This window comes from Phascolarctos cinereus, unplaced genomic scaffold, assembly GCF_003287225.1.
Source record: "Phascolarctos cinereus isolate Bilbo 61053 unplaced genomic scaffold, phaCin_HiC Scaffold_5;HRSCAF=322, whole genome shotgun sequence".
Taxonomy (NCBI): Eukaryota; Metazoa; Chordata; class Mammalia; order Diprotodontia; family Phascolarctidae; genus Phascolarctos; species Phascolarctos cinereus.
The window spans coordinates 466,081,916-466,105,365 of NW_027555958.1; the positions used below are offsets into that span (position 1 = coordinate 466,081,916).

The 23,450-nt window shown below is 43.8% G+C and overlaps 1 protein-coding gene across 5 annotated transcripts in view; it reads right to left on the reverse strand.

Moving 5' to 3' along the window:
- JAK1 (Janus kinase 1) overlaps positions 1-23,450 on the reverse strand; it is a 142,985-nt gene that overhangs the window by 118,296 nt on the left and 1,239 nt on the right. The window lies entirely within an intron of this gene.

Here is a 23,450-nt window from a genome sequence, read left to right on the forward strand (position 1 = left end):
CACCCCAAAGTGCTCAGGCCCTCACCAGCAGGATGAATTCGAAGCTTTAATATGACTATTCCTAGCGGTAAAGTTATCTACAAGCTGGCCCTAATCTACCTTTCTGGCTTAATTATCTCCTCGCCTTTGTTCACTCTAGGGTTCAGTCAAACCCGCCTTCTTAACAGCAGTGCCCACCTCCATGCCTGGAAGGGCACTGCTTCTTCTTAGAATTCTTCTTTTTCTTCAAGACTCAATTCAAGCACCTTCTACCCAAGTCCATTCATTTCTCTTTAAGTGCATCCTGTCCTTCCTCCCACCCCAATCACCTGGCATTTGCCTAGTAGAGCAACACGTGGTCTCTTCCAATAGAATATAAGCCCCTTGAGGGCAAGTGTCTTTGTATTCCCAAAGCTTAGCCCAATGCGTGACATATTGTAGGTGCTTCATAAAGCTTAATGATAATGGATTGTCCACAATGACATTCCAGATTCCTTCCAGTTCAAAATCTAGGGCCTTAAGAGGTAAACAGATGAGTGTCAGCCAGTAAAGAGCTGGTGGGCTGACTGGTGCTGCCATGGACAAGAAGGGTAGAGTTTGTGTTTCCTTGGAAAGAATACAAGCACATTTTACTAGAAGACTCAAAGAGGTTGTGGGGAAATGGGTTAACAAAACCAAATCCACTTTGCACCAAACATTCTCAATTCCTCCTGAAGCTGATATATTTTGCAGAAAGCCTATGGCTTTGTGGATGGAGGAGGATCTGATACCACGTGTACTGAATGTGCTCATCTTTTCAGGCAGCCTGTGGTCTCTTTCACTCTGGGCCCATGAACACACTTTATGGAGTTCTCCAGCTGCCAAGCTAGCTCCCATCTACTACCTGCTGCTTTGATGAGTGTTGGGTCAAGGGCGATAGACCCATTTTCAAAATGCCAATCATCTCCTAGAATAGCAAATGGTAAGGTCCAAAGGGCTATGGGTGGGGAGACTCAGAAGCAGAAGCCATCCAGCACCACCAACCCACTGTCAACTCCTCAGTGGTGGAGACTCTGGCTTCAGAAAAGGCAGTGGAAAGAGTGAAAAGAGGGCTGGATGTGGAGTCAGAAAGCTCAGGTTCATATCCCACCTTTTTTACTTACTACTTGAGGGACCTTTTAACTTCTCTGGCCTTCAGTTTCCCTATTTGTAAAATGAAGTATAAAAATTAAAACAATAACAGTAATAACTGGAATTTATGTAGTGCTCTGAGTTGACAAAGCATTTTACACATTTACTCTTTTGATCCTGTGATTTTCATAAAAATCTAATCTATTAGTATATTCATTACACATATTATATAGATTATTATGAAAATCATAATTCTCTCCACAATCCTTACAACAACATAGGGAGGTAGGTGCTGTTATTATCCCCATTTTTCATTTTGAGGAAACTGAGGCAAACAGATGTTAAGTGATGAGGTTGGATTTGAACTCAGATCTTCCTGAGTCCTGTTCCTGTCCTCTAACACTGGGCCACCTAAAGGAAGCTCTTTCCTACTCTAAATCAATAGGTCTACAATTTCTTACATATGCAACAAGATGCCACAATCCCTGCTGTGAATGAGTTCCATCTAAGGTGTTAGTGACTACCTGAGCACTGTAATCACCCTCATTCTCATCCCTTTCGCATCACTCAATTTTCTAAAATGCTTTGATTTTCAAGACACTCTCCTCAGAATGACCCTGTGAGCTATGTTTGAATGTCTAATGGTAAGAGCCCTGGATTCAAGTCCTCACTCTAACACTTAGTAACTGCATGATCACTTAACCAGAGGTTCCATATTATCTCCAGGATCGCATATAAAGTCTTCTGGTTGGCACTTAACGAATGTCCTGCTAATGGGGGATCAGTCCCACGCTTTTGATATCAAGGATAACCAAAGTATTGTAGTTTAATGGTGCTAAAGCTTCAGTGTATTTGAATGTCTAAATGTCTCTCCTAGTAATCTGTCTTTATGAAAATGCCAAAAGCACAGAGAATGACAGAATTACCAGGTGACACAGTAGACAGCGCACTGGGCCTGGAGTCTGGAAGACCTGAGAATTAGCAGAAGTCCCAGCCATGTGAGAACTGTCCGAGGTCCTCACCGTCACCATCATCCTGTCTGCTGAGGAGCTCCCTTGAAGATGGTCTGAGTGAGCCTCCAGAAAAAGGCTGCCATCTCAATACTTTGATTTGATTACCAAAAGCAGTAAGTGGATGCTTTTGTACTAGTGTGCCAAACACTAAACCCAGTGGACTTCCGAGCTCCAGAAAGAGTCTTAGAGATCCTAGATCAAACTTACTCATTTTAGAGATTCTGGGCAGGATGGTGGCTTGCCTAGGACCATTTCTAATGGTATTCTATCATACATAACAAGAGAACGAAAAAATAACCACCACCACCACCACCAACAGCTGACTTTTCAATAATGACTTAAAGTTTGCAAAGTACTTCATATGAATTAATCTCATTTAATCCTCACAGTAATCCTGTGGTAGGATCAGCCCATTTTCCAGATGAGGCTCAGAAAGGTTAAGGATCAGTTAGTGTCAGGGGTACAAATCAAACCCAGTTCTTCATGATTCTGAGTCCAAAACCCAATCCACTATACCATTCCTCAGAATATAGGTGGACAGCAGAAAAAGAGGGGTGCTAGGGATATCGAACAGTCGATGGACTCCCTCACTAGCCTCATATGAGCTTCCCTACAAGCCTCATTCAGAGTACACTTACTGGCCCTACCCCATGATGTGGTTCCTAAGTCTCCAGTATATAAGGAGAGGGAGAGAAGGGCTGCTTCCTCTACAGGTAAGAAGTGACAATCATCTGAATTTGGAGGAGAAAACAAATTATTTAGAAGTCAGCATCCCTGTGGCAGGCAGTCTGGGCACGCAGCGAGATCTCGGGGACTGTGGTTATACATCCCGTGACAGTTTAGAAAGCACAGACCCTAGTTAATCAGGAAAATGGCCCAGTCATTTAGGACTATAAGACCCTCTGTGTCCAGAAAGCAAATGAATTTAAAAACAAATGTATTAGCAAAGTATTTCCATCCAAAAATGGTTATAAAATTAAGTAAACTTTGCTCTAATCAATTCACATTTATTAAGCACCTACTCTGCACTAGGCACTGGGCTGAGGATTACAGATTTAGAACAGAAATGGACCTCAGGGATCATCTTGCTTGCCCCTCTAATTTTGCAGATGAAGAAACTGAGGCAGAGATATCACAGGCCTAACCAGAAATGTAGTCAGGATTTGAAACCAGAGTCTCTCATTCTAAATCCAGTGCTCTTTCTGGAAAACTGAGATATTTATTAAGTCAATCAGCATTTATTGTGCACCTACTGTGCAAGGCCTGTACTTGGTGCAGAGGAGACACTGGCATGAATAAATTGTTTACAGTCTACCTAAAAGAACTTTAGGGTTCCAGAGAGCCAAGTCGCTGAGTCACAAGGATTCACTTCCCCACTAAAAAAATTCCACCCTTGGGCCCTGGGGAAGCATTATTGTCAGTAACAAGGAGAAAACACAATATTACTGGAAATGTCAAAGAAGGGGGTTTTACCTTTGGGCAAAAATTAGAATACAAAGGTTAAAAAAAAAAAGAGGATGGGTCAGAAAGGCATTCTGCCTCCTTGGCCTTCTAAGAGAAAAAACAAAAGTCCCTAGTCTCCTCATTACAGAATTCAGGAAGTGTGTGCATGCATACGTGTGTATGTGGGTGTGTGTACGTGTGTGTAGGTATATGTGGGTATGGGGTGGGGGTGTGGGGCAGTGTGTGTGTATGTGTGTGTGTAGATGATATGACCAGTCCTGTGCTTTGGGAAGATTGCTTTGGCAGGTAAATGGAGGAAGGATTAGAGAAGGAAGGGACAAGTGTGGGAGACCAACTGGGAAAATTTGCCAATACTCCAGATGGGAGGACATGAGGACCCGAACCAAGATGATGACTGAGTTGTCTCAATTCAATTCAACCACCTTTCTTAAGCAAGCTCTAAATGCTATATAGACAATCCCACACACACACACACACACACACACACACATATACACACATACTCACACACACCCTACTCAATAAACTCCTGGGACTTCTTATTGCCTCTAGCATCAAATTTAAACTCCTCTGACATTTGAAGCTTTCACAACCTGGTCCCTTCCTATCTTTCCAGTCTCTTACATACTGTTCCCCTCCTACTAGCTACTTATCAATCAACATTTATTAAGCACCTACAGCATGCCAGACTCTGTGCTGAGGGACAAAAAAAAAGAGGCAAAAGACCGTCCCTGCCCTCAGGGAGTTTACAATCTAATGATTGTCTCTGGGCCTTTGCAGTCACTGTCTCCATTGCCTAGTGGGCAATCTGTCTTCCTCACTTCTCCCTCTTAGAATCTCTGTCCTCCTTGGAGACTTAGCTCAAATTCCATCATTCTGGAGGAGGTCTTTCCTGGTCCTTCAGCTGCCAATGCAATTTCCTCTGCTGTCACCTTGTACCTACCCTGTACATATATACATATCTCCTAGGTGCTAGTCCCTGTGCTAAGTGCTTTACAAATTCTACTGTATTTGAGCCTCACAACCACCCTGGGAGGTAGGTTATTGATATTATTATCTCCATTTTTTTATAGATGAAGAAACTGAGGCAAACAGAGGTTAAGTGACTTGCCCAGGGTCACACAGCTAAGTCTCTGAGGCTAGATTTGAACTCAGAAGATAAGTCTCCCTGACTCCAGGCCCAGCACTCTTTCAGTGCTACCTAGCTGCCCCTCTTTATATACATGTTGTCTTCACCATTAGAAGGTAAGGTCCTTGAGGGCAGGGGCTATTTTTGCTTAGCACAGGGTCTGGCATAAAGTAAGTGCTTAATAAATACTGACTGATTGGTTGCCTTTATGCAAAGATGGGAAACAGCTTAGAATGACAAAATTGGGGGGCCAAGCATTTGATATTTTGTTATTTAAACACAGGGATAAATAGAACCCAGTACCTGGCTCTAGGGCCAATGTTCTGTCCCTGAATACCAAGAGATGAAGCCATCACCTTCCAACCACACTAAGTAAAGATTAGGCCTTCCAGGAGGAGCCGGTCTGGAAAGGTCGGTTGGGTTTTTCTGCTGTCTTTAAACATGGATGCCTTCACTGTCTTAACTCAAGTCCTCTTGAGAGTTTTCTTTAACAAGGGTAACATGCCTGGGTTCAGTCTTGCCACTTGATTCAATTTTAGTAAATAATTCTAAAAACAGCCCAAGGATCTCATTGGTTTTCCAGCCTCCTCATAGTGGCAAAAAGCTCAAAACAATGTTTACTATTACAGTGAAGGCGATCATTTTCTCATTTACAGATGAAAAATGTTAGAGCCAGAAGGAACCTTGGAGAACATTTGGCCCAGCCCTCTCCTTTAACAAGAAGGAATCTGAGGTGGAGGGAAGAAAGGTGATTTGCCCCAGGACATAGACTAAAGCAAGGCAGAATTTTGGAGCTAGAAGGGCCCATCATGGTACAGATGAAGGAACTGAGACCCAGGGAGAGAAAGGGACTTGGCCCATGTCGAACACACAGGCATTGACAGGAATGCTGCTGCTGTCCCCCGCCCCCAAAATCCCATTGCACATATTGTCTCCTCTCTCAGAAGCTGGGCTCCTGGAGGAGAGGGACTACTAGTTCATCTGTCCTTGTATCTCCTGTAGCACCTAACTTTGTATTGGGTACTAGCAGGCACTGAATAAACACTCCCTTATTGACTAATTGAAGCGGGGTTAGCATAGGATTTAGAGCCAGAAGACACTTAAGAGATCATCTATTCAATTTTACAATCTATAAGAAGCAGAAATTGGCCCAGAGTGGTAAAGTTATTTGCCCTAGGCCACACAGCTAAGTAGCAGCAAAAGTGAGACTACTATGAAGATCATGGGAGTTGGAATCAGCTTCTGAGAGTGTGTAATGCGATCTTTTTGTTGAATAGACAAGGAAACCGAGACTCAGGGAGTTCTCCAAGGGCACAAAGATAGTAAAAGTGGAGAGCTGGAGTTCAAACTCTGGACCTCTGACTGCAAATTCATCCTTTGCCTCAATCCTGGGGTTTTTTAACCATTTTTGACACAATGGGTCCACTGGGCAGTCAGGCTGGTAAAGCCTCTGGACCCTGCCTCAGAATTGTGTTACTAAATGGACAAAATAAAAGACATTGGATTAGAAAGGAAACTAATTATGTTGAAATATAGTTACTAAAATATTTGGAACATAAGTCAGTGAGTCCCAGGTTAAAGAGTCCTTGATGTTGTCCAACGCCTTCATTTTACGAGAGGAAATTGAGCCTCAGAGAGCCAAAGTGGGCCATTCCTTAGTGGCTCTTTCTCTTTCTCCCAGATCTGGCTGCTCCACTTCCATGGCAGCTTTTCCCAGAAGCCCCAGCAAACTTACAAGCACCTTGATGGTTCTCTGGACGTCGAAGCAGGGAATATGACAAATTGTGGCCGCCAAGTGCCATTGGCCATATGGCAAATTTTAAAAAGAATCTGGGCCAAGTGTGTCAGAATGGGCGAACCTGCCATCTTGTTGTGTCTGGTTAAATATCAACTCATCTCCCGGGCCTTCCCTGTGTCAGCACACGTAGTGCCAGTCTGGGCAAAAGTCACCTGTTATTAAGCAAGCACTGGATAGTGGTGGCTCCTGACTCAGACCACACTGCACGTCTACCTCAAGGCTGGATTTCAGGGCTTTGGAGTCAAGGACTTGAACCTCACCGGCCCCTTGCACCCCTCCCTGCTCCTTGTGAAGAGCCAAAGACCCTCATCTCTCCTTAGGAATTTGTCTCCACCTCAGTCATTCTAAGGAGCTGTCCTGTGGACTAGTTGTAAATGGAGACAAAAAGTATAAGGAAAGGTGGGTGTCTTTACAATAAGCAGGAGAAGTCCTTAATAAAAGCAAACATGTCCCTATCAATTTCAGGTTTGTGAAGCACTTTGCCTATCTTATCTCATTTGAACCTTACAACCACCCATGAGTTACAGGCATTATTATTCTTATTTTACAGTGCATGAGACTGAGTCTCAGAGACATCAGCTTGTCCAAGATCACACAGCTAAGTGCTTTAGAAATATTTTCAGGTCAGACAAGTCTCCCCTTCCCTTAGTCATACCACTGCCAAATTAATTTTCCTTGGGTACAGGACTTATCACGGTCCACTGTTCTAAGACCTCTCAGGGTAGCTAGGTGGTGTGGTAGAGTCTGAAACAGCTGGACAACAAAAACACTTTTCACAACTACACACTGTTTACTGTAGAAAGTTTGAAATCTTTATATAAGGTTCTCTAAGCTACCTTCTAGCCTTATCTCTGGTTACTTCTCCATCCTCAAAGCCCTGACAAGTCTCTCTGCCTAGAAGGCCTGCTCCCTCCCCACTCTGTCTACTGACGTCCAATCTATCCATAAGTCCCACCTCACATGCCACCTCCTCCATGGTATCTGTCCTGATTTCCCAATGACCTACCTGCCATACTCCAAGTAGGAAATGACTTATCCCTCATCTGATACCAAAATACTTTGTTCTCCTCTTACAGTGGTAGCTTATGTGAAGCTCTCTACTACCATTTTATACCTGTAAGTGGTCATAGGATCACAGATTTAGAGCTGGAAGCAGCCTTAGAGCCCTAATGAGTCTAAAACTTTCATATTACAGATGTGGAAACTGAGGCACAAAGCAATTAAGTGACTTGCCCAGGGTCATCCAGGTAGTAAATGAAAGAGGCAAGATCTGGGGCTTTTTCCACTGTCCCACAATCCCTTGAGAAGCAACAATCCCATGGATAGCTATTAAATCCTGTCAAACCATTTAACCCTTAAGACAGATCTGAAAAGAGGACCTACTGGCCGCCTTCTTATCTAGCGAATGAGGAAACAGCGTCCCAGAGAGGTCATGCCTTGTCCAAAGCCTCATAGCCATTAAGTAGGAGAGCAAGGATTTGAATCCAAAGTTCCAAGTCAAAGGCCTAGGCTCATTCTTTGTCTTCTAAAGACTGCTGATGAGTTAGCTGCCTAATCACTACCAGGGTAGAAAAGGGTAGAAAAGCCGGGAGCTCTTTAAGGGGGGAACTTTTATTCTGGCAAGAGAAGCTGCTTGTCCCAGAAACAGAGGAACTATCCCCATTGTTTGCAGAAACACTATTAACTACATAACAGGAAAAGAGGCCAGCAGGATCATGAATGTCTTGTGGAGACTGGGAAAAAGAGTAAAGGAGAAAGGGATTTGGGGGCAGGGACAGGAGAGGGCCCAAACTGATGGTTCGGCAATCACCCCTGGTAATACCCCCTGTAATAGATCTCTCACTCAAAAGCAAACAAGGATGCATCACTGAGCTCCCCATGTCCACCAGAGGGCCCACCCAATCATGTTCAGCACCGTCAGCTGGGAGAAACTCTCACCTCTAGGAAGAAATGTTTTACAGAAGGTTGCATGTTGACCTGAGGCTGGCCATGACTCTTGAAGACCATTACCCAGTTTGTAGTGGGCTGTGGTCTACATCAGTGAGGTGAGGGGGGAAACACACCCACACTCATTAAATCATAGGTCCTTGACATATAGAATTCTTTACTTAAATCTCCCTCCCCCAACCTTACCCCACCTTTTATTGGAGTCAAGTCATAAGGCAATGACTCACTCCCAGAAGGTTAGCCACCTTGTGGTTAATGGGGGGGGTGGTCAAAAACTGACAAAGAGGGCCTACTATAGTGTGAAGCTACAGTGATCTGCAGTGATCTCCAGCATCTCTATGCAGACTCCCATATTAGCGGCAGCACAGGTATCTCAAAATATTCAGGAGAATTTCCCCCACCGTACAGCTTGAAACAATTAAAGACAAGCTGTCGAGTTTCTAAATGGACAGTGGTATGAATTACAGGACTCTTTTATTTCCAATATCGAAGTTTCAAAGAAAGGCAGGGGTGGGGAAGAGTGGTGGGGAGGATGAAACATAGGGAGACATCATATACGAGGTATAAAGAGTAACCAACCAATTTTCCAAACCAAATATCAGGACACATGGTCAAAGTATCTTTATGCACCCATTTATATACACATCTCCCTCATTAAAACGTAAGCTTCTTGAGGGCAGAAGTTGTTTCATGTTTCTCTTTGTATCCTCAGTGCTTAGCACATGGAAAGCACTTAAATTTTTTTTGAATGATTGACTAAATTTTCCTAAGATTAGCCCACAGAATCTAAGACCTAGAAGGGAACTGGTGCATTCCTCTAGTCCAGTCCTACAATTTCCGCCCCCCAAATGATCATCTAGCATGATTATTTTTACTAATATAAATGTATCAAGTTTTATCTCCCTCCTCCCTTTCTCCAGTAACTTTGTGACAATTTTCTCTACACCTAAGTCATCTGCCCTCCATCTCTCTCCAGCCACTGAGATGTGATAATATGACTTCTGTTCTCCCCCCTTGACAATGTTCCCTCAACTGTCACTAAAGACAGAACCTCAGAGTCAGAAGGGACTTCAATAACCAGCCAAACCCACCCAAACCTGGACAATGTCACCCTGGAAAGTTGTGATTCAACTGGATTCTTTCTTCCCACTGCTCCCAAGCTTTATTCTCCACAATCATAAATTAGACAGGCACCAGGTCAATGAAGTTCTTAAACTGGGACTAAAATAAATTGAACTCATTTTTTTAAAATCTATGAAATTGACGTATAATGATGGTCAAAATTCTTTAAGCCCTCTATAAGCACTATTGTGGTTTAGTAAATTGAGAGCTGGCCTCAGAGCCAAAACACCTGGGTTCAGGTTCAGCCTCTGACCCATACTGGCTTTGGGACCCTGGCCAAGTCTTTCAATGCCCAAGACTACTCTCCAAAACTCTTAGTTGAAGAGAAGAGATCTGAGGGTTCCTCACCAGGAGAGCTCCCTACACTGGTGACATCACAAATTTCAGATTAACAATAACAACAAAAAGCAAAACATCCTAGGCTGTTGCCCACCATAGGAGGAAAGATGATCATGTATTTGAAATCCTAACAATTTTTTTATTGATAGATTTTATTTTTACCTCTCCTTCATATCCCTATATTCTTCACCCCCCCAAGACAGCCATCCCCTGTAATAAAGAAAATGAGAGAGAGCCAGAGACAGAGACAGAGAGACAGAAGAGAAGAGAAAGTGATTCAGCAAAACTAATCAATGAATCAACTGAGTTTGAGAGTACATTCAGCATTCTGAATCCATAGTCCCCCACCTCTGTGAAAAAGGGAGGAAGGAACATCTTTTCACTTCTTCTTCTGAGTTGAATTAGATGACCATTGAGATAGATTCCTTCCAACTCTCAAATTCTGTGATTCTGTGTCTTCAGGACTCAGTATAATTAAATCCCAACCACAAACAACAATAATGGCACATCTAAGTGTAATAGCATGTTATACTCAGTATATGACTTGATCCAGCTTTCTTGCCTTTCTTTTTTTTATATTCTTTTTTTAGGCAATTGAGGTTAAGTGACTTGCCCAGGGTCACACAGCTAGTAAGTGTCAAGTGTTTGGTCTGAGGCTGGATTTGAACACCTGACTTCAGGGCCCATGCTCTGTCCACTGCAAATCCTAGCTGCCCCTTTCTTGCCTTTCTTAGAATCAAACCTATCTCCTGGCATTTGTAAAAGAAGTCTGGTGACCATAGTTCTAAGCCACTGTTCCTAAATGATAGAGGGGCTCCCTGTACTGGGAGGGAAGTTAGACAAGATAAACTTTAAGGTTAACATGTAGACTTGATGGTGCTATTGGGATATCCAGATGGAAGTATCCAGAAGGCAGCTGGAGTTATGAAACTGGACCTCCAGAGAAAGGGTCAAAGGTAAATACAAATTTGTGAGTCATCTAAGTGGGGATGATAGTTGTGGGAACAAAGACTAGATGGGGCTCTGACTCTGAGACTCTATAAACTTAAGTTTAGCAAAGGAAAATATCCAGAGGGCAGGGGCAGGGATAGAACCTTAAAGGATCATTTTGTTTCAGGTACAAAAGGAGAGAGAAAACTCAGGGAAGAAGGCATAGCAGGAGCAACCAGAGAAGTGTCACATAAGTCAAAAGAAGACAGTATATCAAGAAAGAGCATGAGACTCAAGGAACAAGTCTTCCACAAAAGTCAAAGACAATGAGGACTGAGAAGAGTTCTTGGTTTTGAAGACCAAGACTTCACTGATGACCTTTGAGAAGAGATCTGAATGAAAGGACAGAAGGGCTAGGTTAGAAAGAGCTAAGCAATGAGTGGGTGGGAAGGAAGTAGAGTCAGTCTGGGTTGTTGTTTGTTCTTCGTTCACAAAGAGGACCAATGACATCAGGGAGGTGATGCCATGACATGCGAGTGAACTCGATTTAAGTGAGGGAGGGCTGTGCAAGGTCACCAACCTCACTTTCTCCTCCAGAGTCATCTAGGTCCAGTGGCCAGATATAGATCAGGACAGGACAACTGGAGATGTCTCCAGATGCAGTGGGAGACCTTGGCCTTTTTAAGCTAAGGTCATTAACAGGTCTCAGTTTGACTGAGGCAACACCCAATCAGTGATTAAGGATAGGTAAGAAGAAATGGGGCAGAGAATGGCCTCTTTTACCTACTTTAAAAAAAAAAAACAATCTGAGAGGGAAAGGTCCTCAGGGTTTCTGGCCGAAATGGAAACAATTGCTATTACATTCACTCTGAGCCAATCAGAGCCCAAACAATGACCAAGTGGGGTTTAAGGCCTGGTTCTTAAGAAAGAAATCTAGCATCCAAACCCCAAGAGGTTTCATCAATTAAAATTTACATTCCTTTCTGTAGAGCATCTGCAGGTAACGTATGATACCCTTTGTGGACAGGGGGAAGGGAAGAGAAGGAAAAGAAGAAAAAGAGAGGAAAGAAGGAAAGAAGGGAAGGAAGGAAGGAAGGAAGGAAGGAAGGAAGGAAGGAAGGAAGGAAGGAAGGAAGGAAGGAAGGAAGGAAGGAAGGAAGGAAGGAAGGAAGGAAGGAAGGGAATGAAAGAAAGAACGCAAGCACTGTGTTGCCCAAGTGGCCAGTTCCAGTGGTTAAGTTCCCACTGGGCAGCTCCTACTACCACTCACAGAGGTTGTTGTTTCCCTTGGTTCCCAAAGAGGAGCATGACGTCAGAGAGATGATGCCATGACATTCCAGTGAACTGGATTAAGTGAGAGAGGGGTGCAAAGTCATTAGTCTCACCTTCTCCTCTGGAGCCATCTGAGTCCAGTGGCAAGATATAGATCAGGACAACTGGAGATGGCCCTGGATACAGTGGGAGCACCACTTCTGGTGACCTTTGAGGAGAGAGTTGAATAAAAGGACAGGAGAGCTAGGTTAGAAAGAACTAAGCAATAAGTGGGTGGGAAGGAAGAAGGGTCAGGCTGGGCAGACTAGATGCAAATTGATCTTTCCAAGAGCTTCGTGGCGAAGAGGAAGAAAAAACGGGCAGCAGCCCAAGGCTATAGCAGGGCTAACGGAAAGCCTGTTTTGTTTCAGTTTGAAGGAGGTTGGGGAACCTAAAGGGACTTGTACCCCTTCCAGTTTTTGTCTTTTTGATTTGTTTTTTTTCTTTTTTTTAGCCACTTTCTAAGGCTCAAATTCATTCCCTCCAAGACACAGATCAGAGCCCACCAATAGCTGCCTATCCTGGATGGCCCTTATCCGTATCCATTCTCATATCCACTCTCTCCTGAGTTCACCCCAAGGAGTCGGCTCAATGTGCTGGAGACGTTCCTAGACAAAAAGGTGTCAGTGAAGCAACCAGGGCATCCTTCGGTTTTCTCCACGACTAGCCTGTCTTCTTTTTTAACCATACAACATTTTGATGGTGTCCATTAATCCCATTCTTCTATTCATTCCTCACTTTTTATGCTCTGGTGCCCGCCCACTCCCACCATGCATCTCTCCATTGCTCCACTGCTCATGGGTGGTGCTCTATTGATAGTTCAGACCCATCTAGAGACTGTAGGGTTATGACCCAAAGCCATCCAATGACCCTAAAAGCTATACTACATTATACTGCACTAACTTACTCCTGTTCTATCCCTCCCCACACCAAAAAAATGAAATCACCCCCTCTTCCCTACAGAACAGAATCTGGGTCAAACCCTGCATTGAGCCCAACTGAAGCTGCCACCAAACCAGGGATTGTGCACGTTCTCCAGACAAGAGAACTCAAACAAAGGACTCGTTCAACTTTCCCAGTTACGGAGTTGGCTGTGTCTCAACAAGGTCAATTGGAAAATTAAAAACCAGACACGAGAGCAAGGGCATTCACGAAGTCTGTTATTGCATAAATTAATCCGTAGAAGGAATTCGGAGTTGGGAGGAGTGGGGGGGAGAGAAGGAGGTTTCCAACTACATCTTTGTCCCTATCACCCTCTCTAGACAAACACTCTACAAATTTATTCTTATTATTTTTGTTTGCTTAAATAGATGATTTCAGTTCCAACTAATTGGAAATGTAAATAATTTAAACAAGAACCTTGGCAGGAAGTTAGCTGGGTAAACAATATTGCAGGCCAGATGGTTAAGCCGTTTAATGAGCCTTCTATTAAGTACTTTGGTGACACCAAGATAGACCATTATGCTCTAATTACAAATCACTCCTTACCTTACTCCCACCAAAGCCATTCTCAGGGGAGTGGTCACCATAGGTCAAAAGACAGCAGATCTGTATTTCTTTGTGAAATACTCTATTTTTTTTCTTTGTGTCCAGAGCTATGATTTTATCATAGAGCTCTCCATGAGGAAATTCCTTCCATCTATGCAAGGACTGCAGCTCCTGAAGACTCAGAACAGAAAGTTCTTGTGACCAAAGTCCTTGGCCTCGTCAAATGGTTCAACATCAGAAACTGATATGATTTTATCAGTAGAAATGACATTAAAGAAGCATTAACATCTGCTTTGATGCTGCACCCTAAGGACCATGGGAGCTTTCCATCTGACTTGCACCTGAAACCTACCAAACGTGTTGTCTTCCCCATTTGAATGTGAGCTCTAAGAATAATAACTGTCTTGCTTTTTTATTTGTATTCTCAGCACTGGGCACATAGTTGTACTTTATTTGCTCATTTGCTCATCAACAACCATTTGGCACCTTAGACTCTTAGAGAATTTCCCAGGATCACTTAAGAAGTTAGTTTATTTTTCCAAGTCACATAGCCAGAATGTGTCAGAAGCAGAAACTGATGCCTGATGCCCCTGTATCCACCAAACCTTGGCTTGTCTTCTAGAATTCAACGTATAAGCATTAATTAAGTGCTTGTTGTATACTAATCACAGGCGATAAGGACAAAAGCAAAAAATGGTCCTTGCTTCTAAGAGCCACTGCTGCTGAGAACTAACATGTATGTAGCAGTGTTTTGTATAAATTCCCTCTTCTGAGGCTCACAACAGTCCTGGGGGTAGGAACTACAGGTATCCCCCCATAACACAAGAAGAAACCAAGGCACTGAGGTCCCCTTCTTTGAATTCAGCCCAATGCAGTAGGTTTTTAGCACTGTTCCTTGTGGGTTGAGAAGACAAAGAAAGGCTGTCATTAAGCACCCATAAGAGAATGAGACAGGAACCAGACCAGCAGCTCTAAGCTCATCATTTTCCAAGTGTTGTCTGTGGAGCAGAAATATTCCCACACCCCCAAACACTCGGTGTAAACATCACCCAGGGAAGAATTAAGGACATGCTTATGATAAGATGAGGGGGGGCAGAGGAGGAAACAACAAATGAACCTTGAATGACTTCACATCACAGGTAGAAACCAGTGCTTAAGCAAAATGTGAACGCTACAGTTAAAAAAAACAGAAAAGAGCAGATAATTAACATTACAAAAGATCTAGGTTGGGCTGAAGGTGAATCTTCACCCATCAATTGAGGAAAGACTAAACACTTTGTTGCACATAAATGCAGTCTATTATTACTGCACTGTTGGAAATGGACCCTAAAGGTCAAAGAATCAGAAAGTAGTAGAAGAAAGAAAATCTGGGCCTTTTTCTCAAACAAACCTTATGCCTGCAATACCTAGATGAATGGTCTTATGACTTTTGGTAGGTCCTGGCACCCATGGCCTGAGTTTCCTCACGTGCTCCAATGAGGTGAGGGAGTCTGGCTAAATGACCTCTGGGGTTCCTTGCAACTTTGCCTCTAGACTCCGCAATCTCATTACTTCTTCTCTTCTGTCCCCCTATTGGCACAAATTTCTGGTTAATCGGATGAGAAATGAAGGAAGGGGAGGTGCCAACTGAAATTCAGAATTTTTCTCTACACACTAGCAGGCTCTTCCACTTTTCCCCTCAGCGCCTCCCCTCACATTTTTGATCAGAAGAAAGGAATTAGGGGAAAGGATAAAACAACTAAAAATAGGTTTTAATATGAGGAAAGCAAAATATGGAAGAAAAACTATTAACCTAAAAGTGAATCACTGAGGTTCAACAAGAACTAAATTCAGCAACTTCACCCCTTGTTTTTTGTACACTTCCTTCCCTTCTCCCACATCCCCCCTCCCAGCTGCCAGTACGTCATAATAAATATGACCTAAGTTGGAATCCTCTGTCACTTACTGGCAATGTGACCCTGGAAAAGTATCTTGGCCTCTCTCATCCTCCTCCGTAAAATAAGAGAGTTAGATGGAACTGCTTCTAAGGTTCCTTTCAAATCTGAAACTCAGAGACTGTGGCTATAAACATGGGACATTATTATCTTTTTCAGCTTCCCTCTAAGCTCTACTTCAGGGGCTCTTAACCTTGTTAATGTCACTGCCTCTTGGTAGTCAAGTGAAACCTTCTTACCCATTCTCACAATAATGATTTTAAATGCATAAAATAAAATATATAGAATTACAAAGAAAGGGGCAGGTAGGTGGCACCACAGAGCAGAAACCACCAGGTCTAGAATCAAGAACACTCATCTTCTTGAGTTCAAATCCAGCTCCAGGCATATACCAGCTGTGTGACCTTGGGTGAGTCACTGAACCCCATGTGCCCCAGTTTCCTCAAAATATAAAATGATCTGCAGAAAGAAATAGGAAACCACCCCAGGATCTTTGCCAAGAAAATCCCAAATGGGGTCACGAAGAGTCGAACACGACTGAAAACCAACCACACAACAACAACGACAAAGGAAATCAATTATACCGAAATAGCTGTTCAAATATTTTTAAAACAAGGTCACAAACCTTAAGAATACTGTGGGAATCTGTTTTCTTTGAGTATATTTATATGACACAAGGCTTTTGCATTGGGGTATGGTAGGTATAGAAAAAATGCTTGAAAATTTAGAAAATAAATGATTACAGGATGTATTTTTTTTTTTTTGGTGAGACAATCAGGCTTAAGTGACTTGCCCAGGGTCACACAGCTAATAAGTGTCAAGTGTCTGAGACCAAATTTGAACTCAGGTCCTCCTGACTCCAAGGCCACTGCACCAGGTAGATGCCCCTAGAATGTATTTTTTTAATGCCTACTCATTGATCCTCGTGGAAGTAGGTAAGATTGGATCTTATTCTTCTTCAGTGATTCAGCTTCAATGACTTTCCCAAGGTCACACAGCTCATTAGCACACAGCTAGAATGAGAAGCAGTCTATGTTCTATGGTGCCACCTAGCTGCCCTTTCCTTCGTAATCTTATATATTTAATGCATTTGAAATCGCTATTCTGAGAACGGATGCAAAGGTTTCACTTGACTACGAAAGGGTAGTGACATTAACAAGGTTAAGAGCCCTTGAGATAGAGCTTAGAGTGAATCTTCACACTCCTATTCCAACGCTTTTAAGATGCTCTAATCACAGCTAACTGCCTCGGAGTCCGGCTGAATTGAATCAGTGCACAGTGCCCAGTTTAGTGATGTGGTAGTGCCTTGTATGGCCTTGGCCAAGTATTGGCAAGGGGAAAGTTTCCATTATGGTCCTGTCTGTGGATATTCTGCAGGTAATGTCACTAGGGTAGAGCAGAATGAACACTGAAGTTAGGACCGTGAGAACTGAGTTAAAAGACTAGCTGTGCTCCCTACCTGCTGTGTGACCCTGAGCAGCTTACTTAGACTTACTCTGCCTCAGTTTCCTTATTTGTAAGATAATGATACTCTCTGTCCCATTATCCACCTCAGAATTGTTGTAAGGTTGAAAAAAACATAAGCGAAATGTTTTATAAAACATCAACCAAGACATATTTATCATTGCCATTTCTTTTTAAATATAGGACTTGTGGTTTTATTGGCATAGCAAACTCCCCCTACCAATGCAAATGGTTAACTTGTAGTCTTAAGGCATTGCTTGGGGCACAGAGAGGTTAAGAGACTTGTCTAGGGTCACACAGCCGGGACATGTTAGACTAGAAGGAAGACTTGAAGGCAGGTCTTACCGCTTCCAAGGATGCCTCTCTACCCATTGGGACACATGTGCCTCTTTCTCATTATCAACACTTTTATTATCTGTCAGGTTGGCAAAAACATGTAGATTCTCACGCTTCCCTCAGGAAGGACCCACATACAAGTCAACAGTTCATCATCCTGACATAGGAAATACCTGGAACTCAGTAGCTGAGTCCTGCCAAAGGTGTCCCAAGAATTCAAAGACCCTGGGCCACAGCTGTCAGCTCTACCAAACAGGGAGGCAGGCTACAGGGAGGGCAGCTTCTGAACAAGAGCGAGGTTCATAGGGGGTCTGAGGCCATGCAGTGAGCCACCCTGGGCACAGAGCCACCAGGGCCAGAAGCCCTGGTCAGAGTTGAATCTGTGTCAGGCAGGCCAGCCAAAACACAAAACATGGGTCAAAGAAGGAGGGGTGTGAGTGGTAAGTCAGGAGAGAAGATCTCCAAGGGCCTATAGCGTGGAGAGCTCAGAGGAAGAGTAAGGAAAAGACTAGATGAGAAGAAGGGGCAGAAAACAGTAAAGGAAATGTGTTTATCACTGGAAGCCAAAAGGGAGGTGGAGGTGGGGAGGAAGGGCGGCTCCAGGTCCCCAGGCTAGTGCCCTAAGATAAGGAATCTCCAGTGACTTAGAGCTTAGCACAGCGCCCAGGCACAAAGAAAGAACTTAACATCTCTATAAGTCAAAGAACTCTGGAGTCAAATGCTGTCTCTGCTGCCCACCTGTGAGACCTTGGGCAACTCCTTTCCTCAACCCTAGGCAGTCGGACTAGATGACCTCCTTTCCACCTCTCTGGGCCTCAGTTTCCTCATCTGTAAAACTGAGGAGTTGAACTAGATGAGCCTAGATTTTGATGACTGAATGATAAGTGGAAGTGAGGGCAACAGCCCAGTGTGGAGAACCAGCTCAATCCTGGCCCAGCTGTGGGCTCTCCCATGCAGAAGTGCCAGATGGAGGTGTAGAGCAAGAATGAAGAGGCTTCTGGATTCTGAAGCCATCAAAATTCTGATGGCACCGAAAGTACAATATTAAAATGAGTCTAGTAGGTTGAAAGTCAAGAGATCTGGGTTCTTGTCCCCAGCTCCATTATTATAACAGAAAATATGCAGAGTTGGAGTCAGAAGACCTGAATTCTGCTGCTGACTACTTACGTGATGGTGGGGAAGTCACTTAATTTCTCTGGGCCTCAGATTCTTCATCTGTAAAATTGGGATATTAGACTAGGTTGTCTCTAAGATACCCTCCAACTCTAAAATTCTGATACCTCTGAAGCATCCAGTTTAGCTATCAGTTTCTAAATGGCTTAAGATAATTCTTTAGGTCAGGAAAAAAAAAACCTCTTTGGCAGCATGTTTCCATCTCAGAGAATAAATCATGTAATAATCACGTGATGATCCCTTTAGAACAGGATAGCGTTATTGGTGTGTGCTTTGAATAAGGACAGCAAAAATACCTTCTAGTCAAATCAGGGCAATGAAAGTCAGGCAGGAAACACTCGTCTAGTCTAGCTCCCAAGAGTCCTTGTTGGGGTCACTCCAGTTGTGCAAAGCACTTGGAGCTCTTCTGAAGAGCCATGTTTCTGATGTATTTGAACTGCAAAGAATTAGCATTTGTACTCCAGTCCAAACTCATTGGTCTAACATTCAAGGCCTTCCACAATCTGCTGCCACCTCTCCTTTCTGTGATTTGCTCAGACTAATCACCTCCACATAGAATCAAAGGATTCAGAGCTGGAGGGACCTCAGAGGCCATCTTTTCTGACCCAAACTTCAATCAATTGATCTACAAGCATCTCTTAGCATCTACCAAGGGCCAGGTACTGCGCTAAGCATTGGGGATATAATGGGAAAAACAAAAAAAACAAAAAATAGCTTCTGTCCTCAAGAAGCTTACAACCTAATAGACAGTAACGTACATAAATCAGAATATATAAAAGAGACCCAGAGTGGATTGAAGGTAACCTTTGAGGAGATGGGGAAGGGGCTAGCAGCTGGCACTTGCATAATGATGCACATTTTGGTGCACCTAACAAGGGGTCATCTAGCCTTTGCTTGAAAATTCTCAATGAGGGGGAACCCACTAGGCAGCTAAATGGGCCAGTGAGTAGGGCACTGGACCTGGAGTAGAGAAGAGTAGAATTAAAGCCTACCTGTGGTACTTCTTAGCTGTGTTAACCTGGGCAAGTTAATTAACCTTTTTTCTGCCTCAGTTTCCTCATCTGTAAAATGAGAAGAATAATAGCACTCCCCCCTCCTAGGGTTGTGGTAAAAGAGTTACCGTACACAAAACGTTTTGCAAACCTTAAAGAGCTATATGCAAACCTTAAAGAGCTATATAAATGTTAACTATTGTTATTGTATATTACATAGTATTAGATACTGTCAAGGAATAATTAATAACTATACTGTTCAAAATCCTTCACAACTCTTCATCAGCCTAGGCCTTCCCACCTTTCCAGTCTTCTTCCTCTTTATATACTCCCCTCGCACATACTCTTCAGTCTAGTCACCCTGGCGTCCCAGCTGTTTCTTGAACAAGACCCTTCATCTCCAGACAATGAGCATTTTCATTGGTTGTGCTTCATACCTTGAACACTTCCCTGCCTTTCTCCCAGCTTAAATTTCACCTTGTACAAGAAGCCTTTCCCAAGCCCTCTAAATTCTAGTGCCTTCTCTCAGTGATTATTTCCTCTTTACCCTACAACACCATGTATAATTGTTTGCACATTGCCTCCCCCATTCAAGTGTGAAAGCAGAGTGCCTGGCACATACCAGGTGCTTAATAAATGCTTCCTGAGTGATGATGATCACACGCACACACATGCAAGTGCGTGCATGCGTGACACACACACACACACACACACACACACACATGCACACACATGCACATACACCAGGCAGCCCATTCCACTTTGGGGCAGCTCTCCTGGTTAGGAAGGGTTATGTGATGTCAAGCCTCAATATGCTTCTTGCACCTCCATTGCCCTTCATTCTTCCCTCTAATTCAGAGCTGAACAGGTCTGACCTTTCCTGCTGTCTCTCGCCTGTAAGACAGTTCTCCAGATCCTCCCTGAGCCTGCTCTTCTTCATGTCCAACATGCCCAGTTCCTCCAACCAATCCCCACATGGCATGATTGTGAGAGTTGTAACACAGTGCCTGGTACACAGTAGGCATCAAGTAAATGCTTTCTCTATCTGTCAGCCCATCATCCTATCTGCCCACCTACAAGCCTACCTGTCCTGTCTACCTCTTCTGAATATTCCCTAGTTTATTACTGTCTTTCCTAAAGCTGCCCACAATACTCCAGATCCTCCAGGGGAGAGGACAGTGGGACTGGGCTCTTTATTTCTGGGAGCTCTGCACACTCTTAATGCAACCTAAGGGCACCTTAGCTTTTTTTTTGGGGGGGGGTGCTGCTATGTCATACTATTTACCCATATCGAGCTTGCAGTCCACTAAGACACTCAGATCATTTTCAGACAAACTACCTAAACATGTAATCTATGCTCCTACTAAACTGGTCTACCTTTGGTCCTTCCACTGCCCCCAAATGACCTTTGAATACTTTTCTTGGTCTCTTTGCTCCTCATACCTGGAATCCCTTCTCTTTCCCTCTTTATCTACTAATCCTTTAACACCCAGCTCAAATCTGACCTCTTCCACAAGAAGCCTTCCCTGATTGCCCTGGTTAGTTAGTTATCTTGAGCAGTATTGAGCCTTGAGGGTCCAAATCCCGTGTTGTTGCAAAGGCCGCTGAGAAACATGAAAGTTTGGCACACCACGGATGCCTCGGTTCTCCCAAGACAATCCACCCAGCCTCCAGGATTGCCAGGCACGGGATAGGTGCTGGTCATTATCAAACTGTCTCTATATCTAACAATATTCTCAAATGTGTGCCCTTGGACAAATCACTTCCACCCTTCTAAGTATCAGTTTCCTCTCCAGTAAAATGAGAGGATTGGATGAAATGATCTCTAAACTTCTTTCCAGCTCATGCTCCAAGATTCTATGATATTAACACCGTTTTCCTGAGTGCAATTCATGACGATTAATTCTAGTTTGGAATATTTTAAATTGTCTTTCCAGAGGGAAGATTTTCTACCTTGACCTTCTCAAGAGGTCACCGATCTTTTCAGCAAAAACAGTCACTGACTAACATTTATAATAGCCCTTTCATGACATTTGATCATTGAAGAAACTCCTAATGCAGGTATCATCTATCCAAAGTACTTTGAAGTTCAGAAGGGATGATATGATTAATTCAAGACCACCCAGACCCAAAGAGGCCAAGATGCCAGACTGGAATGCTGCAGACTCCAAAGCCAGTACATTGCCCTGGTACATCTCCTGCCTTCAAACCTTTGCCCACCCAGGCTCTCCCCTATGCCTTGAATTCTCTTCCTTCACATAGCCACCTCTTGTAAATCTTTGTTCCCTCCCAAAGCCCAGCTCAGGTACCCTCCGTACAGGACCTTCCTTTATTCCCGCCCAACTGTTAGTGTTGCCTGGCCCCTAGTCTAGACAGAATCAGAGAATTTCAGAGGTCCTCAGCAGACACTTAGTCTAACTTTATACAAATTATATGTATGTATGTATGTATGTATGTATGTATGTATTATGTATGTATAAACGTGCCAATGAGGGAAGTATAAACCTAGAATAGTAAAATGGCAAACTGGGACTAAGCCATTCAGTGCCTGAAACAGAATTTGAACCTAGGTCTTCCTGACTCCAAGTTCAGCGAGCTATAGGATTGGGAGGTAGGGGTGGGTGGCCATGACATTTGTTTCACACCTATGTGTATACATTGGAATTGGGATCCCTGGGTGGGAGGACAGAGATAATTTTAAGAACTCCCTTCCACATTATCCAGACTCTGACCCACCTTCTCTGATTCATTCCAACATAACACCCCTGGGGAGGGTTTGTGCAAAAGTTTTTAGTTTGTGCACAAAAGATCATGGGAGTCCACAAGGTGTGGAAGGTATTTTCCTGAAATCACACAAAGCATTTTCTCCAAATGAACGGTACCGGCTCCTACCATCCACCTCCACCACCCCTACCGTCTGCCCTCACCACAAAGTACAAGGCAGAGGAATTGGTGTGAAAGTTTCCCGGAGCCCTTTCAAGCATCAATGCTGCTGCCCCTCTTACCACCAGCCAGCGAGCCAAAGATCCCTGGAAATTAAAGGCAAACACTCAACAGCAGCTCAATGGGGCCTTGAGACCGATAGATCCGAGGAGAAAACTGACATGAAACGCAGGTCATTTTCAACAGCAAAGATAAAAAAAAAAAGCCTCTTCCCTATCGCATCCCTACTCCCATTCTGCTCTGAACGTGTCCTTCTACAGGATACAAATGTATCACTTCGGGTCTTATCACTCTCGCGGCCCCAGACAACCGAGGAGATCCAGAGCTCACGGCCAAGCTCGGCTTGTCCACACTTTAGAGCCCCGCACTTAGCTCCCAGGGCTTTTATACTTATCTGAGCCCATAAACTTCGGCAGGGCCGAAGGTGGGGCTCTTTGTTCTGTTTGATTTGAAAAGCCCCCTTTTAATTTCGTCTCTCCTGACGCGTCCAGAGACCGAAGATGGCAGACAAGCAGGATTCCCAGCGTGTCCAGGGACCCCTCAACGAACCTCCCTCCCCCAACCCCTAGTCTGTTTTCCTGACTGCCCAGGGCGTCAGGCAGAATGTCTGCCTTCTCAAGGGCCCGGGCTGCAAACACCTGATCCTAAGAAACCATATTCTCTCATCTCCCTGGAAGCTTCTGGACAAATATGAAAATAACACACACGCAGAGAGCCCACATCTATCTATGAGATCTTGCGGAGGGAGGAGAGATGGGGGAGACTCTTCGTTCTTATCCGACTCATCGCGGGGCCGTTCTTTCTAGCCCTGACGTTTCTTGGTCTGACTTGTTTGTCTGAGCCCCTGGCCCTGGCACAGGAATGGGGTAAATAGATGAGCGATCCAGAGGCTTGGTTTCAACCTATTTCTCCCTTAAAGATAATCTGAGGTGCTTTTCCCCTCTCCTTTCCTTCGACATCCCTCCCAAACTGAGGAGT